At 50.7% G+C, this 27732-nt stretch overlaps 1 long non-coding RNA gene across 3 annotated transcripts in view; it reads left to right on the top strand.

Moving 5' to 3' along the window:
- The window catches only part of LOC122469373, a 29392-nt gene extending 8053 nt beyond the window's left edge, over nucleotides 1-21339 (top strand). Inside the window, exons 3-11 of one of the 3 annotated variants that reach the window (XR_006293449.1) lie at nucleotides 4270-4380; nucleotides 11648-11805; nucleotides 12974-13091; nucleotides 13689-13957; nucleotides 15006-15217; nucleotides 15632-18496; nucleotides 19182-19522; nucleotides 19863-19969; nucleotides 20072-21339. This is a non-coding gene — a long non-coding RNA (uncharacterized LOC122469373). Of the gene's footprint in view, nucleotides 1-4269; nucleotides 4381-5651; nucleotides 5852-11647; nucleotides 11806-12973; nucleotides 13092-13688; nucleotides 13958-15005; nucleotides 18497-19181; nucleotides 19523-19862; nucleotides 19970-20071 lie in introns of all 3 variants that reach the window. The other 2 variants (XR_006293450.1, XR_006293448.1) reach the window with 2 other exon arrangements.
- The last annotated feature ends 6393 nt before the right edge of the window (nucleotides 21340-27732 follow it).

Here is a 27732-nt window from a genome sequence, read left to right as displayed (position 1 = left end):
AGAATTTCTGAGAGGTGCCCCCCTATTAGGGTGCTTCCTGGAAAGGTGGGGGGAGACAGGGCAATCAGCTATGGAGATGCGTGCCCCAAATAATTGCACTTGGAAGAGTCTGCACTGTAAGCATGTTTCAGGGCATCTTCACTAAAGACAGAATTTTTGAGGTTGAATGACATAGTAGAAGAATAAAGTCCAGTGTTTACAACATCCCACTACCAGCCTTCACCAGCCTGTGGGTTGTCATATTGACATCCAGACGTAAATTTCCTTAGTTCTGAGCCCTCTTGAAGGCCTATAGAACTTTCTCCTGGTCCCCTCCTCCTACTAACTCACCTTCAGTGATTTGATGCCCCTGAGGGATCTGGTTCATGGCAGATCCAAGATGCTCTCCCATTGCAACCTCCCCATTGGTGGTCTACTCTTCACAACCCCTTACAAAAGGGTACCTCATCAGCATGTGTGTCCCCTGTGAGAACAGTGTTTTTATAATGGTCACTTGTGCTGGGCACAGCCTTCTCTCCCAAGTCACCTGCTGGGCATAGCCTTCTCTCCCAAGTCACCAACTTGCCAAAGTGGAGGGCAGGATGGAACACTGGGGAACAAATGACCTTCTTGCTGATTGCCTGTACTTTGTTACCTGTGTTCCAAAGCAAAACTGTTTGTATGTTCAGTTGCTCAAAGTCTTAACTTGATTACTCCTCTTTCATCCAACCTCATCTCTCACTGGGGCTAGAAAGGAATCTCTCAGGCCAACATGGCCAAGATGGGGGTTGACAGTTCATCAGTTCCTTCCTTGCTCTTTCTCCACAGGGAGCTCCTCACCCAAACTAACCAACTCACACAAAACAAAACAAAACAAAACAAATAAGCATCTGGGGCACCTGGGTGACTCAGTTGAGTGCCTGACTTCAGCTCAGGTCATGATCTCGCGGTTTGTGAGTTCAAGCCCCACATCAGAATCGCTGCTGTTAGCATGAGCCTGCTTTGGATCCTCTGCCCCCCTCTCTCTGCCCCTCTCCTGCTTGCACTCTGTCTCAAAAATTAAAAAAAAAAACCTTCAAAAAAGAAAACTCAAAACTTTCTATTTTAATAAAAAATAACAAAAGTGTGCTAATCGATGCAAACATACTAATACTTGAGGGGACTGTTGGTGGTATTCTGTAAACTCCATCCCATAATTAATAAAACTCAGGAGTATTGGTTTCTTGTATAATTTGAAAATGAGGTAAAGACTTTTCACCCCCTTCTTAAAGGCACCTCTTATTTCCATAAGGGGTATAATGCATGATAAATTCCCATCTCATGGGTAATCTGTGAGAATGCCATTTTAAGAGAAATTAGCAATGGTTACAGTTCAAACTTTAGCATTGTATTGTTAGTTAGGGTTCTTTATAAGAATTTTCTCTGTAGACTCCAAGAAGCATCCATACCATCATCCTCCACCTCTCAAAAGTGAACACAGAACAAACTGGTTGACCCTTGAACAACACAGGTTTGGAATGCATGAGTCCTTTTATTTATTTGTTTATTTCATTTATTGATTTAAGATTATATTTTTTAAAGTAATCTCTACACACAATGTGGGCTTGAAATTACAACCCCGAGATCAAGAATCCCATGCCAACTGCGCCAGCCAGGCACCCCTGCATGAATCCATTTACACTCAGATTTTTTGGATAAATACAGTAGAGTACTATTAATGTATTTTCTCTTCCTTAAGATTTTCTTAATAACATTTTCTCTTCTCTAGCTTACTTTATTGTATGAATCCTGTATATAATACATACAACATATAAAATGTGTTAATCAACAATTTGTTATTGGTAAAGCTTCCAGTCAATGGTATTGCTAGTACTAGTTAAATTTGGGGGTAGTCAAAAGTTATACTTGATCTCTGTGCAGGGGTCGGCACTCCAGCCCCCTCATAGTTCAAGGGCCAAATGTATTTAGATCTAGGTAATGAAAAAAACAAAAATAGTAATGGGATTGCCCTAAAAGTAGACCTTACTGTGCAGCGGACAGAGCCCAAGGTATGGCATTAAAGATCTCACTTGAATCCAGGCCCTGTCACTTACAAGCTAGGGTCCCCTGAGAAAGTCCCTTTACCTCTCTGAGCTTCTATTTCTCATTTATAGAATGGAGCAATGATGATGTCTGCCCTCCTTTCCAGGGTCGTGAAAATGGAATGGGATAAAATAAATGTAAATAAAAGTGCTTTGCAAACTATAATGTGTCTGTTATTCCCTAAAGGGAGAGCTGGAAGAAATCACAGCGGCTCAGTCACATCAATGTGGTTTTCGTAGGCTGGCGGAGTCTTTCTTGGGAGTGGTTCTGTGCCTGGACATCATGCCACCCTGTGTCTCCAGCATAAATACGAGCCCTGGAACTGACAGAACACATCCTGACGTGCCACCTTGTCCTTAGTTACAGTGGCAAATTCATTCTGATGAAGCCAGTTCTAGAACCAGAGAAAATGGGAATGACAGTGACTCGGTGGATGTGGATGTGCTCACTGACATCTAGCATCAACCAAATCCCCTTTTCCATTGGAGGCTAACTCTTCTGAACCTCTGCTCATCTCAGAATCATTGCTGTTTTCCCCAACAATATCATTCTTCATACCAAGAGCACTCGTGATGCAGCATATCTTAAAAGAGTGTTTCATTATTATGTCTGGGATTTTTTCCAAGCCATGGACACTCTTTCTTCAAGTTTGATGCTGGCACTTTCTTGATCTTACCAGAAGGACCCTTCATATGCAGGGAGTGACAAACAACAGCACTGCTGAAACCAGGAAAAGCAGGGCTCCTACTCCTGCCCGCAACCCACTCACCATTGGCACAAAAATATGACAACAAAAGGCATGTTATCTTTCCTATCCTTGGAAAGTCCAGCGGGTGTCACTAAATGGTCATGACTTTGACATTAAGAAGGTTTGGTGGTGCGATTGGCTCCACCAAAGATCCAACCCCAGCAGCAAAGGCTACCCTCAGGTTAGGCAGCCCTTGCCCATCTCCCAAACATTGGGCTGGATCCATCTAAGAGGGAGAGCTTTGAAGCGCTGTGTATTGGATGATGATTGGAGTTACAGTAGCAGATGGAATAGCTTTTTTTTTTTAAGATTGGCCTTAAATTAATTGTGATATAAAGGGTCTGTTGACAGGCTGCCATTTCTCACTTAGAAACTTGTCTCTTTTGCTGTTTCTTTTCTTTTTTAAAATTTATTTATTTTTGAGAGAGAGAGAGCATGGGAGGGGCAGAGGGAGGATCTCAAGCAGGCTCTGCTCTGAGCACCTGAGGCGGGGCTCAATCTCACTAACCGTGAGATTGTGACCTGTGCCAAAATCCAGAGTTGGATGCTTAACTGACTGAGCCACCCACGCTCCACTTTTGCTGTTTCTGTATAATATTTATCCTGCACATCTTATGGCCTGTTGCTCCCTCACCCATGGCTACCTTGCTGTCCCCCTAGCTCATGGTCTCTCAGCAGTCCCCAAGGTGAAGTTCTTCTCCCGGTGGAGGGCATCATCCCCTCCACCCATGTTCTGCTAGCTAGTCATACTGTACCTCTCCTCTGTTGCACCCCATCCCTCTCAGGCTCTTCTCATCCTCTTCCTCCTTGATGCTCAGGCCACTCATTGGCCCTGTCCCACTGGATGATGCGGACCTAAGGGCCACCACCTGGAGCACCCAGAGCACTATATGGGGTAGGGAGTAGGGGGTAGGGGGTAGAGGTGTGGTTGGGGAGGACTGCCCAACTGCAGGTGCGTGTGTGCAGGTACGCTGGCACAGCAGTCTCCAGGACTGAGGCACAAGGGTTGGTGGCTGCAGGCACTTGACCCTCAGGCTGTTGCCTTAGAAAATATGATTCCTCTGTGTTGGGTCCTACCCAAAGTCTGGAAAACAAGTCAGCAACTCACTTTATATCTTCTTCATATGGTGAAAGAAACTGTAGAAACTGGCTCTTGTGGTCTAAGTATTTTCTAAGTTCAAAACCAAATGTTCTGTTACCACTGTTACTTGTTCAAGCCAATGAGGGTGTCTGGGACCGGAAACTCATAGGATTTCTAATGAACACAAAACGTCACTTCTACACAATATGCAATTTCTAGAAGGGAGAGGAAGCCTCAATAAACATAAAAAAAATCAATAGTATGTGACAGAGGCAGGTAAAGGCTGAAATAGAGCATGGATACAAGTGTTCTTAAAAGGTAATATTAGGTACCCAGTGTTTAATCAACGTAATGATACATTGCTATTGTTTTCTCATAGTGGTGGATAGGAAGTTATGAAGAGATGGTTTCTGGGTCTCAGCACGAAGAGATGGTGCCTGGCCATGAGGAACCTTCATGTGCACTGATTGGACAATAAATACACAAGCAGGTATTCTCTACCCATTATTCTAAATCATTGATAAATCACTATACTGCATATGGACTTATGCATTTTGTAATGCACTGATTTTAGTTCATTTTTTGTATAGACAGGAGCCCCATGAAAATATTTTCCTGGGGCCTGACTTAAGGTGGTCCCGGAGGAGCACTGCTGTATGGCCAGTGACACAATGAATTTCAGAAGTATTAGAATATGAAAAAAACTTGATCACAAAATAGATGAAATGCAATAATTCAGTGGCTTAGAAAAGACAGCAACTTTTTTCTCACTTGGGGTAGTCTTCATTCCGGGCTGGAAGGGGGCTCTGCTCCACATGGTGGTTCAGGGATCCATGTACCTTTCATTTCCCTCTCTCAGCCCCTAGGGCATCCTTCTCACTTGCATGGTCAAAGCTGGGTCTCAGGCAAGTTCATGTTCTGGGTTAAGGGAAGGGGAAAAAGTGTCAGTGAGGCAAGCCCACTATCTTCAAGCATAGGTCTGATGGTCCTTCTATTCAGATAGTGCAAACTTAATCACATGGTCACACCTAGCTGCAAGGGAAGCCAGGAAATGCTGTCCCCAACTGGGCAGCTATGGGCCCAACTACAAATGTGTTACTATGGAAGAAAGGGAGGAAGAATCTTGGTGAAACTCTAATAGTCTCCATTTTAAGAACCCATTTAAAAAATTTTTGTTTAATCTTTATTTTTGAGAGAGAGAGAGAGAGAGAGAGAGAGAGACAGAACGTGAGCAGGGGAGGGGCAGAGAGGGAGGGAGACACAGAATCTGAAGCATGCACAGAGCCCAACGCAGGTCTTGAACCCACAAGCTGTGAGATCATAACCTGAGCCGAAGTCGGAGGCTTAACCGACTGAGACACCCAGGTGCCCTAAGAACCCATTTGAATGAACCATGTCAGTTGCTACTTTGTCCTAGAGACATGTAAGAAAGCTTTTGTTTGTCACCTGGAAGTTGATTCAGACAACTGTGGCACAAGCTTTGTACTGCCATTCAGCAACATCCTCCTTACACTGTTACCTCTCAACTTGATGTATTTACCAACAATGAGCTTCTTTTTAGTATAAAGACTGCTACCTATCTGTTGCCTTTTGCCATCCCAAATCCTTTCACCTGTCCTCTGGTAGTTGTACCCTGATTCTCCTATTGGGAACCCCTACGTTTCCGTCTTGGATGTCCTGCACACAGAGCTGACTCCACCCCTAGATCCAGAGGGGGTCATGTGATTACAGCCTGACCAATTAGGTCATCACATTCCCTAGCTATTGTGTACTGCTTGGCGATGGACCCACGACCAAATCAGAGCAATGAAGTACAATGGGACTTTTGCTGGGAATACAGAAAGAAAACTACTTGGCATTTTTTCCTCCACAAATCTCAAACTGGGAACATACAGGATTGAAGCACTGGTGGCCATCTTGCCCACATGAGAAGAGAATATTCAGAAGAGCAAAATCAGGAGGTAAAGATAAAACCAAGTCCCAGTAAGATTGTTTGAGTCCCTGGGTCAGATTACGCTTAAGCCAGTACTATGCCTAAATCCCTGGTCTTCTCAGTTACAAGAGATGACCTCCACCCCCACCCCCACCCCCCTTTTAAGTCATTTTGAGTTGAATATTCTGGCACTTAGTGCAACCAAAAGAGTCCTGATACAAGGACCATGAAGACTTGGTCTTTTGTATGTAGAGTGAAAATTCTCTTGGGCTGTATGCAGCCTACTTCTTCCCTGAATCTCTGGAGCTGGCTTCCAGCCAGTGGTTCTCAGTCAGGAATGGTTTTGTCCCCAGGAATATTGGGCAATGTCCAGAGGTGGGTTTGATTGTCAAAGTGAGGGGGAAGGGGAAGGAAGGGATGCTACCGGCTTCTTGTGGATGGAGGGTACATCCTAAACATCCTACAATGCACAGGGCAGCCCCCACAACGAAGAAGCATCCAGCCCCAAATGTCATCAGTGCTCAAGTTGAGAAGCCCCACTAACCCCATGCAGAGTTCAGATACTCTGAAGGGACTCCCCAGTCCAAACATACTCGGGAAAGTGAGCTCCCAGAAAGAGCTGTGTTCTCACCAGGGAAGGCCTCACCCTGAGACCCTCCAGGGCTCGTTAGCTCCAGGCGAAGTGACAGCAACTTGTTCATGATTAAGCTCTTTGGGAAACTGATCCAAAGAGGGCAGCCATTGCCTGGTGGGGGTTAAGACTGCTTCTTGGCACCCAGGAGAGAGAAATGGGTGGCCTGTGACAGATTTTATTTAAGGCCTAGCATCTTTTAAAGAGTGTTAGGAGCCCTCTCTCCAACAGACTGAAAAATGAGACTTGTTTAGGTCTGAAATACCACTGTTATCCTTAGCCTGCAGGGTAAATGCTTTTTTACTGAAATATAGAGAACCGGGGATCTCTCCTGTCTGAATCCTCTGTGCTGGGGAAGGGGGGCTTTTCCAGAAGCCCTGATTGTGAAATGCCTTTGCTTCCAGGCTCACATCCCCACTTGCATTGCAGCCCACGCCTCTGCTCAGCGGGGTCCTTTCTAAGAGCTTCCTAGTGGGTGTCTGATCAGCAGACCAATGCTCTGAAGACCCCCGGACTCTTCACAGACCCCCAGCTGCTGCCTGGTCCGGGTGTCTCTCTCCAGGGCTCACCCTTCTTTACAAGCCTGCCTCCTATAAAGGGACAGAGCCACCCACCCTTGATGCAAGGACAGTGAGAGAGGGGGGCTCAGAGACAACTTTATTCCCCCTCCCCCCCCCCCCCCCCCCGCCAATAATAACAAATAAGACCCTTCAAGCACTGATCAAATCACGGCTCCAACAACCCTGGGAATTTAGATATTTTTTTAGAGGAACTTTCCCCCCAGATGTTCACCCTGGCTTTGCCCAGACCCCTCCCCCACTTAGTTGACTGCACAAAGCTTTCGAAAAACAGCTTTTGTTTCCAGGCGGAGCTGTATCCTCCCAGGAACCTTTCCTCCAGCACGCAGCCTGCAGACCTCATGCCTTGCCTCCCCCTCCAGGGTCAAGTCAGGCCAACACAGGGTGAAGAATTCGGAGGGTGTGGGTGTTTGGCTGGGGACAAGGAGTCCCTTTTTTTTTTTTTCCTTGGTGTCACTTCCAGACAGATAAGAAGGGGAAAAAAAGCAGTAAACATTCTTCACTTATGGACAAAAGTGGAGATGGAATTTTCTCCAGGACCCTCTCTGTGGATCAGGGCTCTGCGATTGGGGGTGGAGGGTAGGGAACGGAAGACCCAACTTCCCTCGAGAAAGTTTGAGTTCAGTGAAACCAATCCCTCGAATGTGGGTGTAATCAAAATGTCACTCCATTTTGGCCTCTCCCTGGTCCACGTGAACTGTTGAGCAGGGGAGGCACGTCCCCTCTGTTCAGGCTCAGGTAAGGTCATTCCACAATCCATTTAGAGACTAAAAGCACTTGGCTGGCTCAGTCAGTGGAGAGTGCTTATCTCAGGGTGGTGACACCTTATCTTGTGAGTTCCAGCCCCACGTAGGGTGTAGAGGTTACTTAGAAAATAAAATCTTAAAACAAAAAAAACTCATCTCGTCATAGATCTGACACTTGCCTCCCTTCAGAGAAAAACATCTTCCTCCTCCTGCTCTAAGGTCTGTAGTCTGGACTGCTGGCCTTCAGGGACTGGTCTGTGGCAGAATTTTGTCTGTTTTCTCACCTGACTGCCTCTCCTTCCTTGCTGATGGCGTCCAAGGTCTAAGTGGGAGGGATTGTTGGGGGAAGAAGTGAGAACAGAGGAAAAGGGCAATTCTTATCTGACCGCAGAGATGCCAGCCCTGTGGGCCCAGCGGATGGTAAAAGCTGTTGACTGGGGCATCTCCCAGATTCTTCAGGGGTTCCCATCTCTGAGGCTCTCTCCTGAGGGTCCCGATCTGCATCTCCCTTACAGGTAAACCACTTGTGACTCGTCTTCAGCCCCCTGGGGAGTCCAGCATCCCCCTCCAACTTCTCCCTGCTGAGATCCCTTTGCCCCTTTAGGAGGTGCTATGGGGCTTAAAATGGCCCCATGCTGGACCTCTTCCCCCACAGCCTGCATCTGGTCCCTGGAAAGCACTCACAGGGCCCCTGCCCCAATCCCAGTACAATGCATCCTGTTGGCACAGACCCGTGGCGGCCCACAGCTCTGAATGGCTTCGTGGGAGCCCCCATCATGAGGCTTGAGGTGAAGGTGGTAGGGCCCCCACCTTGTTGAGGGTGGAACTCACAGGATAGCTTTACTCTTTGGGAAGGTTTCTATTTCCAAACCCTGCTGTTCTCTATACTCTGGCCCTTTTCATATCCTTGATAGGCTGAGGAGCCCGAGTGCTGTGCAGCTGGGTCTCCATTGTTTCCTTTGTAAATACTGCATAAGGCATGTGTCTCCTGCTCCGTCTGCTATCTGACATTGCAGTAGCCAGACTCTGAGATGGCCCCCAGTTGTCCTCACCTCCTGATTTTCTCACCTTATGTGGGCTCCTCCCTCCCGAACAGGGCTGACCCTTGTAACCATTTGCTATGACAAACACGATGGTATGTGGCTTCCGAGGCTAGGTCTTTGTGTGGGCTTAATTGTGTATCCTATGAGGATACGTTGAAGCCTTAACCCCCCAGTACCTGTGAATGTGACCTTAGTTAGGAAGAGTCTTTATAGGTATAATCCAGGGCATAATGGATTAGGACAGGCCCTAAATCCAATGACTTATAGGAAGAGAGACACAGAGCAGACGGACACAGGGAAGAGGCCATGTGAGGACAGAGGAAGAATTTGGAGTTATGCCAAGGCTACAAGCCAAGGAACACCTGGGGCCACCAGAAACTAGAAGAGACAAGAAAGGATTCTCCCCTAGATCTTTTGGTGGGAGGACTAGAACTAGGATCCAGACTCCCCACTTCTGGTCTTGGATTGTGTTTCCTGCCAACACCTTGACCTCAGCTTCTGGCTTCCGGAATCCTGAGAGAGTGGATATCTGTTGTGCTAAGCCACCCTGTTTGTGTTACTTTGTTACAACAGCCCTAAGAACCTAATACGGTCATAAAAGACATTGTGATTTCTTCCTTGATCTCTCTTGAATCACTCATCCCAAGGGAAGCCGGTTGCCAGGTCACGAGGTTACTCAAGCAGACCTGCGGAGAGGTCCACAGGGCAAGGAACCAAGGCCTCCTGTCCACAGCCAGCACCAACTTGCCGCCATGCAAGTGAGAGGCCTTAGAACCAGGTCCTACAGCCTCAGCCAGGCCTTCAGACGACTGCAACCTAGCTGACATTTGCTGACATTTGCTACTTCTCAAGAAACATGGAGCCAGAACATTAAGCCATTTCCTAGTCCCTGGCTCACAGAAACTGTGAGGTGTTAAGCATTTATTATTATATGAGCTGCGGATCATTGAAGTAATCTGTTATGCAGCCATAGATAACTAACACTGATATCTATATATTGGGGCTTCGGTATAACCTCAAACAGGAAGAGGTGCTCTGTGGAATCCTCATACATCACTTGGAACGGTCAGGGGCCCCAGTGCCATTCTCTTCAGGGACATTTCCAGCAACGGGCTCCCAGGCCATCTGTGGTTAGGTGTCCCAATTACTCATTTACCAGTGAGCACCTTCCATGCGCTAGGCACTGTGTTAGGGGCTGGGGCTATAGGTGTGAACAGTCTGTTCACGGCCAGCTGCCATGATGGCTGTACCTCTGCTGGTAGACGGGTATGGGCAAGAAAGACTGCACTCATCTGCAGAGCCAGGGGGAAGAGGGGACATGGAGGCCTTAAGAGGGGAAGCCTTCAGCAGTAAGATCCTTCGAAGACAGGAAGAGCGCTAAGTTCCAGGGGCCACAGCGTGGTGGGAGGTAGAGCTGGAGCTGGCATCTCGACTCCCCACTTGGGGTCTTGGAGTTGTGTTTCTTAAACAGCACGGAGGCTGGTTCGTGGCACCAGGGTCTCTGCAGATCCTCGGAGGCAGAGACTCAAATCCTGCCGGGGACACTGTTCTTTGGATAATGGTGTCTCTGTGGAAAGATGGGAGCCCAAAGTCCCAGGATCTTGTTTCTGCTCTGCCAACTTGGCTAAGTCCCTCCCTTTGGGGATCCTTTGAACCATGACACATCGGCCACTCCCTCTGAAAAGCCTAAGGGTGAGAAGGCTGGCCCTTCCCAGGCCTAGCCCTCCTTACTGCTATTTTCTAGAGAGATTTAGTCAGTTTTTGCCACCTACAGAAACCTTCCAGGCTGGTCCCTCCCAAGGTCAACTTGCATACCTTGCAGATAAGGATAACCACCATTTCTGTAGCATCTACTCAACAGCAAGTGATTCCTCTAATCTTCACAGCACCCTCTAAGGCAAGGACTTATGACCCACAGTTGGCAGTTGGGGATAATGTCCCACTTGCCTCTCACTGCCCCAGAGGGTGACTAAGAGGCATTCAGTCTGAGGATTAAAGCCAGGACCCTAGGAACTGGGACTTTTTTCAGCCTCGAGGGTTTACTGTGGTGGGTAGAACGGGGCAGTGAGGTTGCACAGAGTGGTGGTTAAAGAGAAGGAGTCTAGGGGAGCCTGGGTGGCTCAGTCGGTTGGGCGTCCGACTTCAGCTCAGGTCATGATCTCACGGTCTGTGGGTTCGAGCCCCGCGTCGGGCTGTTTGCTGACAGCTCGGAGCCTGGAGCCTGCTTCAGATTCTGTGTCTCCCTCTCTCTCTGCCCCTCCCCTGCTGAGAGTCTGTCTCTCCCTGTCTCTCAATAATAGATAAACGTTAAAAAAAATAAATTAAAAAAAAAGAGAAAGAGTCTAAGGCCAGACTGCCCAGTTTGCAACCTAGCTTCCTCTTACGCTCCTAGCTGCTGATTCCCCATCTGAAAGACAGGGATAAGAGTTCGTACCTCCTTGGGTTGTTGGGACGGTTAGATGAGATAACGTGTGAATTCCATGGCAAGAGTAAGCAGCCCACGACGTTTTTCTTCCTTTGATATTATTATTGACGTGACTGTCCCCCCCCCCATCCCCCATGGCCACGAGACTCTTCTAGCAGGACGATATTTGAAAAGGGACGAATTTAAGTGAAACAGATATAAAGCTGGAGGCTGATGGAAATTTGTGGCTGGAAGGCTGTTTTCTGCTTTTTGGAGGGATTCTTTTCCAGCTCCAAGACAGCTCCCTGCGTAAGGTGATGAGTGTGATTAACTGCGATCGGCTCCTCTCCACATAAGGAGGAAAGCTGGACGTCACCTGTGGCTTCCATCCAGGTGAGTGCAGTTACCCATCATGTCCACAGGATGTCGCTAACAATCACACTTCGACTACCTGCAGCCACACCAAGCTGTTCAGGGCTGGGAACTCAACAGCAGACTCCTGTTCAGGGAAAAGACGTTACGAGGGGCTCAGCGATCTTCGGCAACACCCTTTGAACCCTTCTTGACACCGCAACACACTGTGAGTAGAAGGGTGTGTGGTGGCCAGGAGTGACTTGGCCCAGGTGACCCGGGGGTGAGGTACAGAGCTAGTAGATTACCAGGGCCTCCCGCCTCCCAGCTAGGTGTGCCGACCCCACACCTGTCCTGTGTGTGCAAGAGGCTCGGTGGGAACAGGAGCCTGGTTTCTGGGTCTCGAGGGACGGCCACCTTAGGGAATGTGATTTGAAGATGGGGGTTCAGGGTGACACGGAAGGGCCTGTGCTCCTCTCCCATGAGCCCTAGGCCAGCTCTCAGGGCCCTCTAGGCTGCCTTCTGATTTCTGCTATTTTAATGGCAGGAACAATGGAATTAGCAATTCATCCTTAAGGCAGGTGCTCACAGAGCCAGCCCCTCAGGACAATGCTGGCTCTGAGCAGAGGGGTCTTTAAGGCTCTTGGCAGGGGTGGGGATGGTGTCGGCCAACACAAATTTCTCCCTCCAGAATCATTTTTAGGAGCTCTGACTGGAAGTGAAGCACCAGAGATGCAAGGAGTTATAGCCCAGGGGCGCCTGGGTGGTTCAGTCGGCTAAGCTAAGCTTCCGACTTCAGCTCAGGTGGTGATCTCGCGACTCGGGAGTTCCAACCCCGCATCAGGCTCTGTGCTGACAGCTCGGAGCCTGGAGCCTGGAGCCTGCTTCGTTATGTCTCCCTCTCTCTCTGCCCCTCCCCTGCTCGCTCTCTGTCTCTCTGTCTCTCTCTCTCAAAAATAATCAAGCATTACAAACATTAAAAACAAAAAGGTCACAGCCCACTTGCACAAAGGGAAGGCTGCTCTGAGGGGTGAGGGCGAGAGCATTGTCTGTGGAGGGTCCGTTGCATGTACAGTAGTCGTAGTCATAGTAGTAGATGCTCAGGAAGCTCCATTCCCATCCTTCCTCGTTTCCTCCTAGCCTTCTGGAAGGGGCCATCCTAGCCCCATCCTGAGGCACTGCTCTTTCTTTTCTGATGATCGCAAGCTCTGTGATTTCCTTCCCCTCTCTCTTCATTTTGCCAGAATTCTCTCTCTGCCTCTGGAGCTATTTGCCCTGGGGCTCCAATCTGCAGGACCCAGAAGACATTGCCTCTGAGCTCCTTGGCCTCAGGGAAGTTGGCTCAGCCTGGGAAGCAAACAAGTAATAGAAAGTAGAGCATTTTCTCCTCCGTGCAGGGTCAGCAGGAGAGAGGGAAGACGGCCTCGACCACCGTGCATTTGGACTGAGGCATCGCATCATTGGGGCGGTTGAGGGGTGCAGCCTTCACACCTCCCCTTGGTCTACCTGGAGCAGGTAGGGCCAACCCCACTTTTACTGAGATGTGGAAATGATGGGAAGGAAGGGAAGACCCAGGACTAGGAAGTGTGGTGTTTTGTTTTTTGTTTTTTCAGAACTGTTGGAGGTAGGGACAGGGAGAAGTACAATCGGCCCGGGATTGGTTTATTTTTATTGCTTTTAAAAATCATGTGAATAATACATGTTCATTGAAAAAAAATAGAAAACACAGATAAGCCAAGAGAAGACAAATCATCTGTTAACATCTTGGCAAATAGCCCGTTTCTATGCTTAGATCACAGAGAATACTTTTGTTTCATCAATAAAATGTTTTCTTGCTGTACGTTGCTTTAAAACCTGCCATCTTGGGCTCCTGGCTGGCTCAGTCTGTGGAACGTGCGACTCTTGACTTCGGCTCAGGTCATGATCTCACTTTCTGAGATTGAGCTCTGCACTGGGCTCTGCACTGATGGCACGGAGCCTGCTTGGGATTCTCTCTTCCTCTCTCTCTCTCTGCCCCTCCCCCGTGCTCGCTTACTCTCTCTCTCTCTCAAAATAAATAAATAAACTTTTTAAATAAATAAATAAAACCTGCTTTCTTGTCTTTTTTAACAGAAAAATATACTAGGACATCTTTTCAGGCCAGCAGATAATGACCAGGCCAGCGAAAATGACCTGGGTGCCTGCACCGGGCTTGGGACTGGACATCGGTCCTTGGGCAGCTGGGGAAGGTTAAAGTCGAGCAAGGCACAGAGCTGTTGCAGAATAAGGACATGCCTTCCCAACAGAACCCTGATGATCTTGACCCCTTTGGCCCCTGACACAGGAGAATACCAGCGGATGAGGCAGGGACAAACAGAGGGCAAGGCCACATGGAGAGAGAGGTACAAATGCGGTATGTGGGAGCCAAGGTTGCACAGTGGCTAAGCCCATAGTCTCTGGAGTCTGACAAGGACCTGGCTACCAATCCTGGCTCTGGTACAACCAGCTGTGTGATCTGGATCAAGTTACTTAACCTCTCTGAGCCTCCATTTTTGCACCTGTAAATCATAGCGGCACATAGCTTATCAAGTTTGTGAAAATGAAGTCAGATGATACATGTAAAGCGCTTGGCAAATTGCACTGCATGTACCCAATTGATGGTAGCCAGAGTTATTTTGATCATTATTAGGTAAGTGGGCCTGGAGAGCTGGGGGACAGCTGCACATAGAAGATGAATGTGTATTTCCCCAAGTCCACAGCTATGGCTGAGTTTTTTTGTGTAGGGCCAGGTGTGGGTGTGGGTAGTTGGGATCTAGAGAGGAAGTAATGGGGCCGGGGGTTGGAGAGTGAGGGCTTATAATCATAGCTCCCCTGAAATCAGGTAAAGGCTCTGGTCACCCTTCCACTTAAGGAATATGGTGGATTTGTCCATATCGCACCTCCCTCCCTGATACTGTGCTTGAAAAGGTCCCCGGGGTGGGGGTGGGGGTGCAGAGCATGGTTCTCAACCTGGATAATAAGAACAGAGGTCGCGATGTCTGCACCTGTGTTTGTGCAGGTGAGGGAGAGAGGGTTGTATTCAGCAGGAGGACCCTGGCGAAGGGACTAGGTGGAGAGGGCGTGGTCATTGGAGGATCGCTGCCTGGCTGCCAGACCACCTCTCCAGTGAGCAGAAGGGGGCGGGTACTGTGACCTTGAGCAACTAGGGACCTGATGGTCAACTGGATCCACCCTCCCGGGAGCAGGTGCCCTACTGGCCTTGCCTGCACACCGGCAGCCTGGGCCCTGGACCAGCACCGCCCCCCCCCCCCAACCCCCGTCCCTTTCCCGTATGGCTACTAATGAGGAGCAGGTTCTCCAAGGGCAGAGGGCTGTGCTCTCAGCAGTTGGGTTGGTGGTAGATGATCAAGAGTGAGAGTGTGTCTGCCTGTGTTCTTTTAACTTCTCCAGAAAGGTCACCAAGGGGTCTCCATTACAAGCGGTCTTGAGCCCAGTATGATTTTCTCCTACAATTGAATCTACTCCCTGGATGGCCTCCAGTGTTCAAGCTGATGACAATCGCCTGTCTTTGCAATTGATTTCCTGGAAGCGGCTGGCCGGCCAGCAGCCACATGATGGATATGTGCTGGGGGACTGGTGCGGCCGAGCGGGGCATAGGAGCTGTAAGCGACACCCCCCCCCCCCTCCACACACACACACACACACACACACAGACACACATCATGGCAGGGTCTGTCAAATGTAGGACGCCTGCACTTCTGCCCACTCACTCCACCTTGAGGTAGCAACGCCCAGAGAACTATTCACACATGTGCACCGAGAGGCATGGGCAAGGATGCTGGCTACAGAACTGTTTGCGTGGAAAAAAATTGGAGCCGCCCTTATCTGTTCATGCGGGATGGGAGGAGCTGCCACATTCTGAATGTGAAGGGCATCCCTTGGGATTGTGCAGAGGCACTATTTACCATAAAATCCTTTTGACTCCTGCTTCCCAGAGTTGGGCGGGCAACGGGGACCCTGAGTGAGGGTGTGAGTGGAAAGGGTAGGATTGAATCGGCTGTGTTACATCCATTCAGACAATATGACGCAGACGCTTTTAAAAAACAACCAACAAGGATGCCCCGTGTATGTTGACATGAGAAGATGTCCAGGATATACTGTTATGGGGAGAAAATTGCAGAGCGATATGGTCAACAGGAGAGTATTTGCGTAAAAGCAAAGAAAAACAAAGATCCTGGCACCCTGCACATGCGTGCATGGATGTACCTGTGCGTGTGTGTAAATGCTTAGTAAAAGCCCGTGATGACACACAGCAAACTGCTAATACAGGTCACTGCCAGGGAAAGCAGTGATAACTGATGAGAGATGGGAATAAAAGGAACTTTTCACTTTTTTCTTTCTTTACCTCTGTGTTCCTTTTTTTTTTTTTTTTTTATGGAAAGCAAAAAGGGTAGTGTAAAAAAAAGTGCCCTCCATTTCTGTGTGCTGCTTGCCTAACTCACTCATACACCACAGCCTCCACCAAATTCCTGTTCCTTACCATCCTCTTTGGGACAGTGAGTCCCTCCAAGGTCCCTCAGCTTTTCCTCTCAAAGGGGAAATCCTGGGCAGGAGACCTGGGCACTGCCTGGACTCCCATCAAAAGGCCCCCGGGACACTGGAGGGGACGGACAGGAGCCCGACATCCGTCCTGGACCTCTGACCCAAGTCCAGTGGGGGTCATGTTTTCCAGGAGACGCTGCAGACACAGCCCGTGGGGATGTGAAGGCCCTTCTCTGCAGATGTGTAGCAGGGGAAACACGTGGGAAGGAACCCAACAAGGCTGAGGGGGCTCGGAGGGTAGAGCTGTGTCAAATAAAGCCCCTTTCTCTGGGGGGGGGGGCGAGTGTCAAGCCAGGCCCTGTATGCCCACCTGGCCTACTTGTAGGCCCAGCCCCCAAGCCCAGAAGGCTTTGCTTCCTCCCTCCTGTTCTTGAAGGAAGCACAGGGAATGAGGGCAGGACACATGGATCACGCACCTCTTCTGTGCCAGGAGCCTACCTAGGTTCTCAACACTTAGCTCATTCACACCTTTTCACCACGCCACCCGTAGATGAGGCCCACAGACACAGGGGTGGGTGTTGCTTGGCCACACGGCCACACAGCAAACACGGGGTTAAGATCTGCGTCCAGGTCCCTCTGGTCCCACCACACCTTGGTGCAGCCTCACAGCTCAGCAGGCTTCAAGGAGGGTGTCCTTGGCATTCACTCCTGGAGAGCAGAGAAAACAGTGATGGAAGGAGCCAGGGGTAAGGACCTAGGCTGGGCCAGGAGCCCAAGGGGGAAACCGGCCTCCAGGGTCTCCTGAGGGCTCCTGGAACCTCCCTACCCAGCTCAAGGGGGTTGCTTCCAGGGATCCTCCTGGCTTGTGCTGGCTTCACTTACCTAGCTGAGACCCTGCTCCATCGGAGTTGGGGCAGGCCGGGCTTTGCCCGCCTCATGGATTTACCAGTCTTTCCTCTGGCATCCCCTCTCCTGGACACCTGGGCAGGACCCCTTCTTCTAAACTCTCACCCCTTCCTGCCAAAACCTTTTAGCCAAGATTGGGTTTTTCCATGAGAGCAAATCAGCAAAATCTGATGGCTAGTATGGCTCAGATCCCAGCTCTGCCATCACTAGCCATGTGACCTAAGGATGTCTCTGAACATCTCCACACGTCAGTGTCTTCCTCTGTGAAATGGGGACGGTGATAGCGGCGAGGGTTTTTGCCAGCATCACCACAAGCCAGTACTCAGAACAACTCCCGGCTGCCGGTTCATGCTCTGTATGTCTTCACTTTCACTGTCTCTCTTCCTCCGTGGGCCTCGTGAAGGGTAGGTCATCCTGTAGACCCAAGCCTGGGCAGAAATCCGAGTGGGCTGGATGGAAACTAGCCCAGGGGCCTGATGAACTGCCATATGGTGCTTTTCTCAGAGCCGTATAAGGGAAGAACAAGTTCATATGCCAGGTGGGGAGATGATGGAGGCCAAGAAGGTAAATAACAGAGACACGTTTTGAAACGCTCCGTTTCTTGCTCCCTATCTTTCTCCAAAGCTGTGACCTCCCATAACTCCCTGTCAGGTTTGTGGGACTCCACCCGGGGAGGGCAGAGAGGTGGGGTCTTTTCTATAGGCAGCCGTAGGAAGAGGAATCCCCCAGCATCTTGTGGAAAAGCCCCACTGGGAGGGGGGGGGCAGCTGGGGGAGGGGGAGGCAGTGGACAATAGCCAGCCTGTCCTCAGGGAGATGCAAAGGGCCTGGTGCACTCAGTAGCTCAACCACCAACAGGTCCTGCAAGGATGCCTGATAGCAACTGTGGGCAAAGCCAATGTGAACATCTCTAGCAGCTAGCTTTCTTTCTCCCTGCAAGAGGCCCTTAAAGAAATGACGCGTTTCCTAGTAAAAATAATAATGATAACAACAACAACAACAACAACACTCAGAACCCTCACAGCTGGCCCTAATCCCTTTTCTGGAACATTTGTATTGATTTGCCTTCCCCACCAGGCTGCCCCTGAGGATGAGACTCTCTGTCCTGCTCACCACCGTGTCCTGATGTGCTGTGCCTGAACAAACGATTGATAAGTATTTGTGGACAGAATGATGGAAGGAGGGATCTGAAAACCTGGGAGCCCTCCCTGAGGGCTCCCATGTGCGAAAGGGCCTCCCATTATATGCTTTGATGGCACTTGGCACTTCTCATGACTCTCATCGCATTTTGCAATTACTATGAATCTGTGGAAATACTATGTTGATGCCAGTCTCTCTCTGAAGCCTGCGTCTGTTTTCTCATTGCCTCCCTTGTGCCTGGTACAGGGTCTCGTACAGAGCTGGTGCTCTGCGAAGAGCAGCTGTAGGAGTGAACGAATGAATGAAGACAAGGCAAAGGCCCTCGGAGGCTTTCCATGGTCACTACGGGCTCAGGTGACTCTGGCTCTTTTAGAGCAATGAGAAGCAATGGAATGGGAGTGCTTTGTGGCATGGCTTCTGGGGTTCAAACCCAGTCGGTTGTCACTAGCTGTGTGACCTTGGATTGGTTACTTAACCTCTCTGTGTGTGGCCTTGCTCATTTGCACAGTGGGAATAGTAATAGCACTCACTTCATAGGCTTTATGAGGATTAAATGAGTGATATATGGAGAGTGCTTGCAGGGATGCCTGCCATATGTTAAGCACTACCAAAGGTTATGTCTTATTGTTACCAGAGTGCCTAGCAATGGGGTCCCTCTTGCTTGCACCCTGGACTCTGTCCAAGGATCAGCTTCTGGAGAGTTCTCGCTAGTATACTTGGGTAAGCACTAGACCCAAGGAAGTAGCCCAGGGTTTCCATTTGGATTGACTCTCCCAGGATTTGTCATCCCACTTGCCGGAGGCCTCAGTGATGGTCACATGCAGTGTGCATTCAGGGGTCTGGCTCCCACCTGGCCTGGCTCCCACCCCTCTGCTCCCCACCGCAAGGAGCTGGCACTTCTGGCCTTCCCTCACCACCCGCCTGGCATGGAGCTGACTCACCGCCAGGAGGGGTGGTGATTAGCATGCAGGGCAGGTACTGGGAGGAAAGCTGTCTCCATGCAACAGCTCTTGATGTGTTTCTCTGATTAATGTGGCAGAGAGAACATTGCAGCTTTTTCCTGAATGGTCGCCACGTGGAGCCGGAGTCATTAGCATCACGTCTCCCGCTTGCCATGACCTGCTGACCACCCTAAGTAGATAAAAATGAAAATGGCCAAGACAGCTGCAAGGCTCAGAAACAAACTGCCTGGTGGCTCTGCAGAGTCTTTTATGTGGAAGCTTTCCGGAACAGCCCCGCCTTCCCCATCCTCTCAAACCCCTGTAAAGCCGTCCTGAAAGTTTCTGCTTCTCTAACTGCTGGTCCCCGGTGAGGGCAGAACCCCTTTCTCGGGAACAGAGCCCAAGTGTGAGCGGCCCCCACCACAGGTGTGCGCTCCAGGTGAAAGAAGATGGGAGGAGGGAAAGGGCTTCTAGGCAGAGGGACCAGACTGGGCAAAGGATGGGAGAGAGCTGGAGCCCTGAGGCGTCTGTGCCCAGGCAGAGAAGGTGGGCGGGGTGGAGACTGGGGACCGAGACCTTATCCTGAGGGCAACGGAGAGTTAGCTGGGGTGGAGGGAGGGTATCTTGCACAGTGTGCAACGGGTGTTGTAAAAGTCCCTCCATCCCAGCGTGATGGATGTTGGGGGCCCAGCGTGGAAATGGGAGAACGGTTAGGAGGCCGTTGCCAGAATCCAGGCAGGTGATGATTCTGCCTCGAATTAACACGGCACCTTCCTCAGTGCTCTTCCCCCAGTCTGGGAGTTGGAGCATCGATCTGCAGTTTCTGGAGGACAAAATCTGAGACAACCGACGGCCACCTGACAGCCTCCCAAGGATGGGAGTGATGGTAGGAGGTTTGTCTTTGCTTTTGCCTCGGCTCTGTGGGGTGGGAGTCGGATTGCCATAGCATTCTGAGTCACCGGTTTTGGCTTTTTTTTTGTTTTCTAAGCTGCCCCTCTCCTTCTCCGGGCCTCAGTTTCCCCAGCCAGGCCGTGGGGGCGGGGCAAGCCCTGGAGACTGGCTCCCGGGCTCCCTGGGAAGAACCGTGCTCAGCAAGCAGGAGCCCATGCCAGCTCCACACCCCATCACTGCACCTCTGCCACCGCCCCCTCCACCGTCAGCCAGCCCCACGGCAGCCGCTTGCCAGAAAGCAGGCCCGTGCACTCAGCCCAGGCTGGAAGGGAATGAGCAATGGCCCTAATTGCGGAGCCGGCAGGAGAGGCCGGGAGGAGGCAGCGGAGAGAGAGAAATCATCTTGCGCTGCGCCAATTACTGATCAGCTGGGACATAATTGTGGGGCTGCCATCCCGGCTGCTGGAGGTACCAGGCCTCCCTCTCGTTAATCAACGATAATCCAGAATTACGACCCTTAATGACTTGCAAAGACACTTATGCACACACGCACACATGCTCTCACACGGACACAAGTAATTGATAATCAACCATGTAATTTGAGGCAATAATTCTGTCCGGGCCAGATGACAGGCTCCACCCTGCCAGCAGAACAGAACCCAAATCACAGTCCCACCGCTGCGATGGAGGGCAGCCTCCCTGGGGGAGGGAGGCTCCTTCCTGTCTTTAGAGTGGGTGCCAAGGGGGCCTCCAGTTGTCTCTAGGCCGTAGGGAGTACAGGGAGGTTTTGTTTGTTTGTTTGTTTCCCACTTTTACTTGTCTGTATTTTCTAACTTTTGCACATTATTATTTGTAACATTTGCAAACCTCATTGCCGCCGTCATCCCTCACTCGTGGCCCTAAACCAACGGTCTCAAACTTCAGTCCACGTTCACGTCACCTAGAGAGATGGTTAAAAATGTGGACTTCTGGGCTCCGCCCCAGGAGATTTAGACCAAAACATGGTGTGGGACCCAGGAATTGCATATTTAATAAGTGCCCCAAGTGATTTGGGTACGACGATCCACACACCATACTTAGAGAACTAACACTCTAAACCAGTGACTCTTGATCCTGGCTCCACATGGAAATCACCCCGGAGCTTTCAGGAAATTCTGATGCCTGGGCTTGACCTAAGTGGGCTCAGCCGGCATCTGTCCTCCCAACCTGTCCTGTTCTCTTTACCTTGGGAACCGCTACCAGAGTCCTCTCAAACTTGAACATACATATGGACCACTGGGCGTTTGTTAAAAGGCAAAATCTTGGAGTGGGGAGGGGAGCCCTGTGTTCCTAAACACATCCCAGGAGGGGCGCCTGGGTGGCTCAGTCAGTTAAGCGTCCGACTTCAGCTCAGGTCACGATCTCGTGGTCCGTGAGTTCGAGCCCCGAGTCGGGCTCTGTGCTGACAGCTCAGAGCCCAGAGCCTGTTTCCGATTCTGTGTCTCCCTCTCTCTCTGCCCCTCCCCCGTTCATGCTCTGTCTCTCTCTGTCCCAAAAATAAATAAACGTTAAAAAAATAATAAAAAATAAATAAACACATCCCAGGAGATGATGATGGTGCCGGTCCTGGAGAAGTAAGACTCTCTCATCCTTTGCTCTAGGCCCAAGCACATGAAGTCAGGTGCCAGAAAGTCCTGTTTATGAAGCTCTTCTTCTGGGAAAGGCCATGTGCTGGGTCTGCAAAAGTGAATCTGCCCCCAGTTTTGTTCCTGTGGCGGACTGCCTGCGAGTCACATGTTAGGTTCTTATAGATGCCTGAGAACAAGACAGGCTTAGGCTGATCTGCAGACCGTGCGACTCTTGATCTCGGGGTTGTGAGTTCGAGCCCCACGTCGGGCATAGAGCTTACTTTTTAAAAAGGTAGCAGATGGGGCACCTGGGTGGCGCAGTCCGTTAAGCGTCCGACTTCAGCCAGGTCACGATCTCACGGTCCGTGAGTTCAAGCCCCGCATCAGGCTCTGGACTGATGGCTCAGAGCCTGGAGCCTGTTTCCGATTCTGTGTCTCCCTCTCTCTCTGCCCCTCCCCCATTCATGCTCTGTCTCTCTCTGTCCCAAAAATAAATAAACGTTGAAAATAAATAAATAAATAAATAAATAAATAAAAAGGTGTGGGGGGAGCGCGTGAGTGGCTCAGCTGGTCAAGCGTCAGACTTCCGCACAGGTCGTGATGAGTTCAGGCACCCCGTCGAGCTCTCTGCTGTCAGCGCTGAGCCGCTTCGGATCCTCTGTCCTCCCTCTCTGTCTGACCCCCTCCCCCGCTCTCTATCGCTCAAAAATAAATACGCATGAAAAAATTGTTTTTAATTAAAAAAAAAAAAAAAGACAAGCTTAGGCTAACTTAGGTGCTGGGGCCCTAGGAAGCAGGAAACATTGGTGCCTGCCCTCAAGGAAACAAGATACAATAAATTCTTGCGAACACGAAGGTGTCACTGGGCAGGAGGGCCTGGTAAGACAAAACATGGGCATGTGCTTTGTATCAGGGGTCTAGCAGGCTTCATAAGAGTGTCATGGGTCAGGCCCAGGGGCTGAGAGAAAGGCAGCGAGGAGGCTGGGGACGGTAGTCAGTGTCCCGCGATGGCCACAAGCATCTTCCGTTCTGGTACGCGCCCTTCGCCACACCCTTCAGGAGGAGAAATCTGTTTCCCCTCCTCCTGAATCCGGGCTGACCCCGTGACTTGCTTTGACCAGCAGAATGTGGTAGAAGTGACAGTGTGCCAGCTGGCCCCTACAGAGCCCGGCAGCTTCTGCTTTCATTCCTTGGGAAGCCAGCTGCCACGTAAGAAATCCAACTACCCTGAAGCCACCATGCCGGCCACATGGACAGGCCACGTGGAGGAGGGCTGAGGTGCCAGGCGTGTAAATGAAGCCTTCTGGGCCCTTCCCTCCCAGCCCAGCGGGCAGCCGAATGCAAACGAGTGACCCCAGGTAACTCATGAACAGAGAACCACCGAGGCGGGCCCTGCCTAAATTCCTGACTCACGAAATCACGAGAAAGAATAAACTAACTTTTCTAGTTGATTGTTCCACGGCGATAGATTGCCGAAACACTTGGGTTCTCGTCTCAGTTCGGACACTCGCAGGCGAGATCAGTAAGCTTGCTGGCCCTGTTTTCTGGCCTGCAAGATGGTGGGCAGGTGAGATCATGCATCCAAACCCCCGCGCGCGGGGCCTGGCACACTGCTCGTGCTCATACCAAGAATGTATGATTGTTAGCGAGGTGGTGCCAAGATGCCCACATCCGGCTCCACCCTAAGTGACGGCCATTCGGATCATATCGTCCCACGTCCTCGCATGAGTGGCCATCATTCTCCTCTAGTGGGAATGGCCTGTCACCAGGGTGACACCTTGGCTAAGAGCCGTGGCTTCTGAGCCAGACAAGCATGGACACAAGCCCTTCTCTGGCAGTTTCTAGCTTTGTGACCTCACACAAGTTATTTAAAGTCATTGAACCTTGGTTTCTTCACCTGAAAAGTGAGGCAGTCAGACCAGCTCCTTCTCTGGGAAGCCTACCCTGATTAACCTCTCCCCACCCCTTTTCTCTAAATAGAGCTTTGTCATATCCTGCTTGTAAGACAGGTGCTAATTTCTGAACTTTCAGAAGAGGGCTGAAATGAACTATATTGGATGGCAAGAGGGGGTAGGGGACCCTTGATCATACGTTGTTCATAAATATAGCTCCTCATTATTGAGTCCAAGAGTTTGCCACTTGATTTGCATGCACTGTCCTCACGGCACGCCTGTGAAGGAAGTCCTGTTACCAACCACTCTCACCTGAGAAGTTGGGTGGGGTCTTGACGAGGATTTGCTTCCGTGTCGGTTGTGTTTGTGTGTGTGGACACCGTTCCTTCTCCCTACATACCTTATGGACTAGAAACAAAATATGCCAGGGAAATATTTACACAAATCAAAGTGGATGATTTCTCGTCTAACTCACCCCCCACCTACCCTACCTTTGGAGTACGTCCAGCAGTGGACACTTTCTCACCAACTTTGCCACCATCACCCCGGTCCCAGCCATCATTTCCTTGTCCACATCCCTCCCATAACCTGGGCCCCCTGCTCTCCCACTCTTACTCCCTACAGAATGAGCTGTTCAAGTGCCAGACAGATGATGTCACTTGTCTGCTCAAAACCCTGCATGGCTCCCAGCTCACTCAGGGTAAACACCAGTGTCCTCCTGATGGCCCTCAGAGCCTGATACCACCTGCCCCTGCTCATTCTCTCTCTGACATATGTCCTATTCTTCTCCCTTGTTGTCTCCAGGACAGCCTCTCTGTCAACAGGCATGTTCTTGCCTCAGGGCCTTTGCACCTGCCATTTCCTCTGCTTGGGACCCTCTTCTACTGAGTAACTACATGCTTCACTCCCTCACTTTCTGTAGATCTTTACTTAAATGTCACCTTCTTAACATAACATTCCCTGACCACGTTACTAAAACTTGGCCCCCATTCTGGGACACACAAAACGCCTCGTCTACTTTGGCTTTCCCCATAGCACACGTTACCACCAAACATGTTTATGCCACTTGTTTATTTACTTCTCTGTCCCATGCCCCCACCACACATGTACACACACACTCACACTCACACACACCCAGGCATGTAAACCCTCATTGGGCAAGGATTTGTGTCTGTTTCGTTTACTGCTATTGTCCCGATACCTCGCAATCAATAGCTCAATAAAACTTTGTTACGTGAATGAATGCAGAGGCACATAAACACATCCTCAAAAAGCAAAACAGACCCAATTTGGGTTCTGTTAATACAGGTGTTAAAGCATCTCTCTAGCCTGGAGGGGTTCCAGTGCTCACCTTTGCTTTGTGTGTGCGTGCGTGCACACGTGTGTGTGTGTGTGTGTGCACATGTACATATGTGCAGTAAAGGCCACTGGCAGTGGAAATTGCTGATTGTGGTAGTGATGGGAGTTGTCAATCAAAATCCATTGAGAATGTATTTCCCATCCTTGTCAAGCCCTTGTAGCCATTCCCAGTGACAGGAATTGCCCGGTAGTCTGGGAGAGAACAGGTAGCCAGGAGGGCAGGTAGCCCTCGCCAGCCTGATCCTGTGAGGCTAAGCAGTCCAATTAATTTGAGGAGGAATAACCAGGCGTGGCCTGGAATGTGTAGTGTGGGGATTTGCATGGTCAGATTTGCTGTTTGCACAATCCTGCCACGTCCACTCTCGTGGGCTCAAGGAGAGGTTCGGGCTCTGCCATTAATCTCCATCAGAAGAGCCCGGAGCCTGGGCTCAGCCAGGGTACTGGTGGATGGGAGAGCGTGGGGAGCCTGGCATGCCGCAAGAACATGACAGGATCTCTTCTGGATGAACCAAATGAGTGACAGCCCAAGTTCAAAGGGATGAGGTTTCCATAGAGAAGACATGACGGCTTGGGTGGCTTTCCACTCCCCTAAGTGACAGCGTCTCTCCCCTCTGGTTTTGGGGGAAGGGTAGAGAAGACTTCTGGGTCACAGATGAGGACACTAATGCTCAGAGGGATTATGTGCCTTGTCCGAGGTCCCTCCACAGACCACCAGTCCAAGATGCAAGGAGCTTTGCAAGTGCTGTATCCGATACAGATGGTGGTTCCTGGGGTCGTTTTTGAGCTCGAACCCATGCCTGCCTGGTTGGCTTCAAAATAAGTTGGCTCCGAAAACCTAGTTTACCTGTCACTCATTTTGCATCCCTCTGAAATCCTGGCTGGTAACACCTGGGGCATGCTCTGTGAATACTGGGTCAATATATATGTCAATATACAGGTCAATATACAATATACAGGTCAATATACAGCCAGTTGTGCTAGCAAGGATCCCCCTGCATCACCCCCAAGCTCCCTGAGCCCACAGCCCTGCTCCTTTGCTCCCAGCCAGCAGGGGGCGTTGCACACATTGTTTCCAGCGGGCTTCCCACCAACCTCTCCAGGTGCCCAGCCCATTCCCCTTCTGTGATTGAGACATACAGGAGCCCGATAGGAACCAGCCTGTTTCCTGTCCAGAGTCTTCAAATTGAGTGGCCTTCCCCCCGCAGGCAGCCCTCTGGCAACGGATGGGACTAATATGTACTGAGTGGTTCCTCCACCAGGCACCGTGCTAGACGCTTGACAAGCATGACCTCATTTCATCACGCGAGCTACTGAAATGATCAATTTTATAAGTGAAAATACTAAGGTACTAATTTTACCTCATTTTTACAAAGGAGAATACTTAGGTTTGGAGCTAGCAAGTAACTCGTGACCCCTACCCTTGAGGCCTCTCCTTTCTTTTTTTTTTTTAATATTTATTTATTTTTGATAGAGAGAGACAGAGCACAAGCAGGGGTGGGGCAGAAAGAGAGGGAGACACAGGATCGGAAGCAGGCTCCAGGCTCCGAGCTGTCAGCGCAGAGTCCGACGAGGGGCCCGAACCCACAGACCGTGAGATCGTGACCTGAGCCGAAGTCGGACGCCCAACCGACGGAGCCACCCAGGCGCCCCTGAGGCCTCTCCTTTCTGCTCCCACGTGGCAGACTTGGGCAGTGGGATGGGGGTGGAGCGACGGGCTGAGGCCTGGGCCTCCCCGGAGAGGGCTGGCTTGGGAAGAATGCTTCTCAGAAGAGGAATAATTTTTGCTCTCGTTGTGCCGGGTTCCTGCCTCCCTGGGGTTTGTTCCTCGGAGCTCTGGGTGGGCCCCTTGAACAGGCCTTCCAGCTCCATGTTGCTCTCAGGGACACCCAGGGACATTTCCTCCTGGTGTCAATTCCAGCTCCCTGGCAAACACTGAGGAGTGTCCCGGGTGGACGCTGGTGGTGGCAGGGAGAGGGCCAGCCCCATAGGAGGGGAGAAGGCCTCACGGCATGTCACAGTAGGACCAGCTAGCCCGGCCCGTCTGCCATTCTACACGCGAGGAAACAAACCCAGACAGGGGAGGACAGTGACCCGGGGTCACCTGGCTAGTAACGGCAGAGCCGGGGCCGGAACCCAGGTGTCTGAGCTGCCAGGCTTTCTTCAAGCTTTAGCAATCATGTTCTCCAGGGCCCAGAATTGCCCCCTTCCCACCACCCAACTCCCCATCACATCCTGGCCATATTCCACGTCAACTGCTGCGCGCCCTCTTCTAGGCCCAGCCTCCCGCCCCTCTGCCCCGCAGGCTCTCTCTCCCTGTGTTAGAACCGCTTTGCTCTCTTTGAAGCACATGCCTTCCAATCTAGGTTGACTTGTCTCATCTCCCCAGCTGATGTTTGAGACAGGTGCCAACGGGTAGAGCAGTACATCGGACAGGGCACTGGGCCAGGGGCTCAGACACCTGCATTGGAACCTGGCTGGGCCACTGACCTGCAGCGTGTCTCAGGGAAGTCGGGGCCTCCGTGGCCCCGTGGTCTACACCAGTGCTTTTCAGACTCTGTCTGTAGGGTCTGCCTTGGCCAGAGGGAATCCTGCCCCTGCTTGGATTCAGCTGCAGCAGCGTTTCCCTTTTTCTTTCAGAGGGGAAGATTCTGAGGTGGTGAAGACAGTTTGAAAGCCATTTTGAGGTCCTTTCTAATCCTGTTAATTTTTGTATTTCACTCACCCCTCCCGTTGCTAGCAGGAATACGGCATCCTACACAGAGCATTCACAATAAACATGTGGCGGATGGAATTGAATGGCAGTGCTGGGAAGCAGAGGGCTGCTAAGCCTGGCTGGGCAGGGAAGGGGCACGCGAGCAGGAAGTAAATGGCCAGAAGGCAGCTGGAAGGAAAGGGGGCCT

The sequence above is a fragment of the Prionailurus bengalensis genome, chromosome B3 (assembly GCF_016509475.1).
Source record: "Prionailurus bengalensis isolate Pbe53 chromosome B3, Fcat_Pben_1.1_paternal_pri, whole genome shotgun sequence".
Lineage (NCBI taxonomy): Eukaryota > Metazoa > Chordata > Mammalia > Carnivora > Felidae > Prionailurus > Prionailurus bengalensis.
This window is presented reverse-complemented; position numbering and strand designations above follow the sequence as displayed.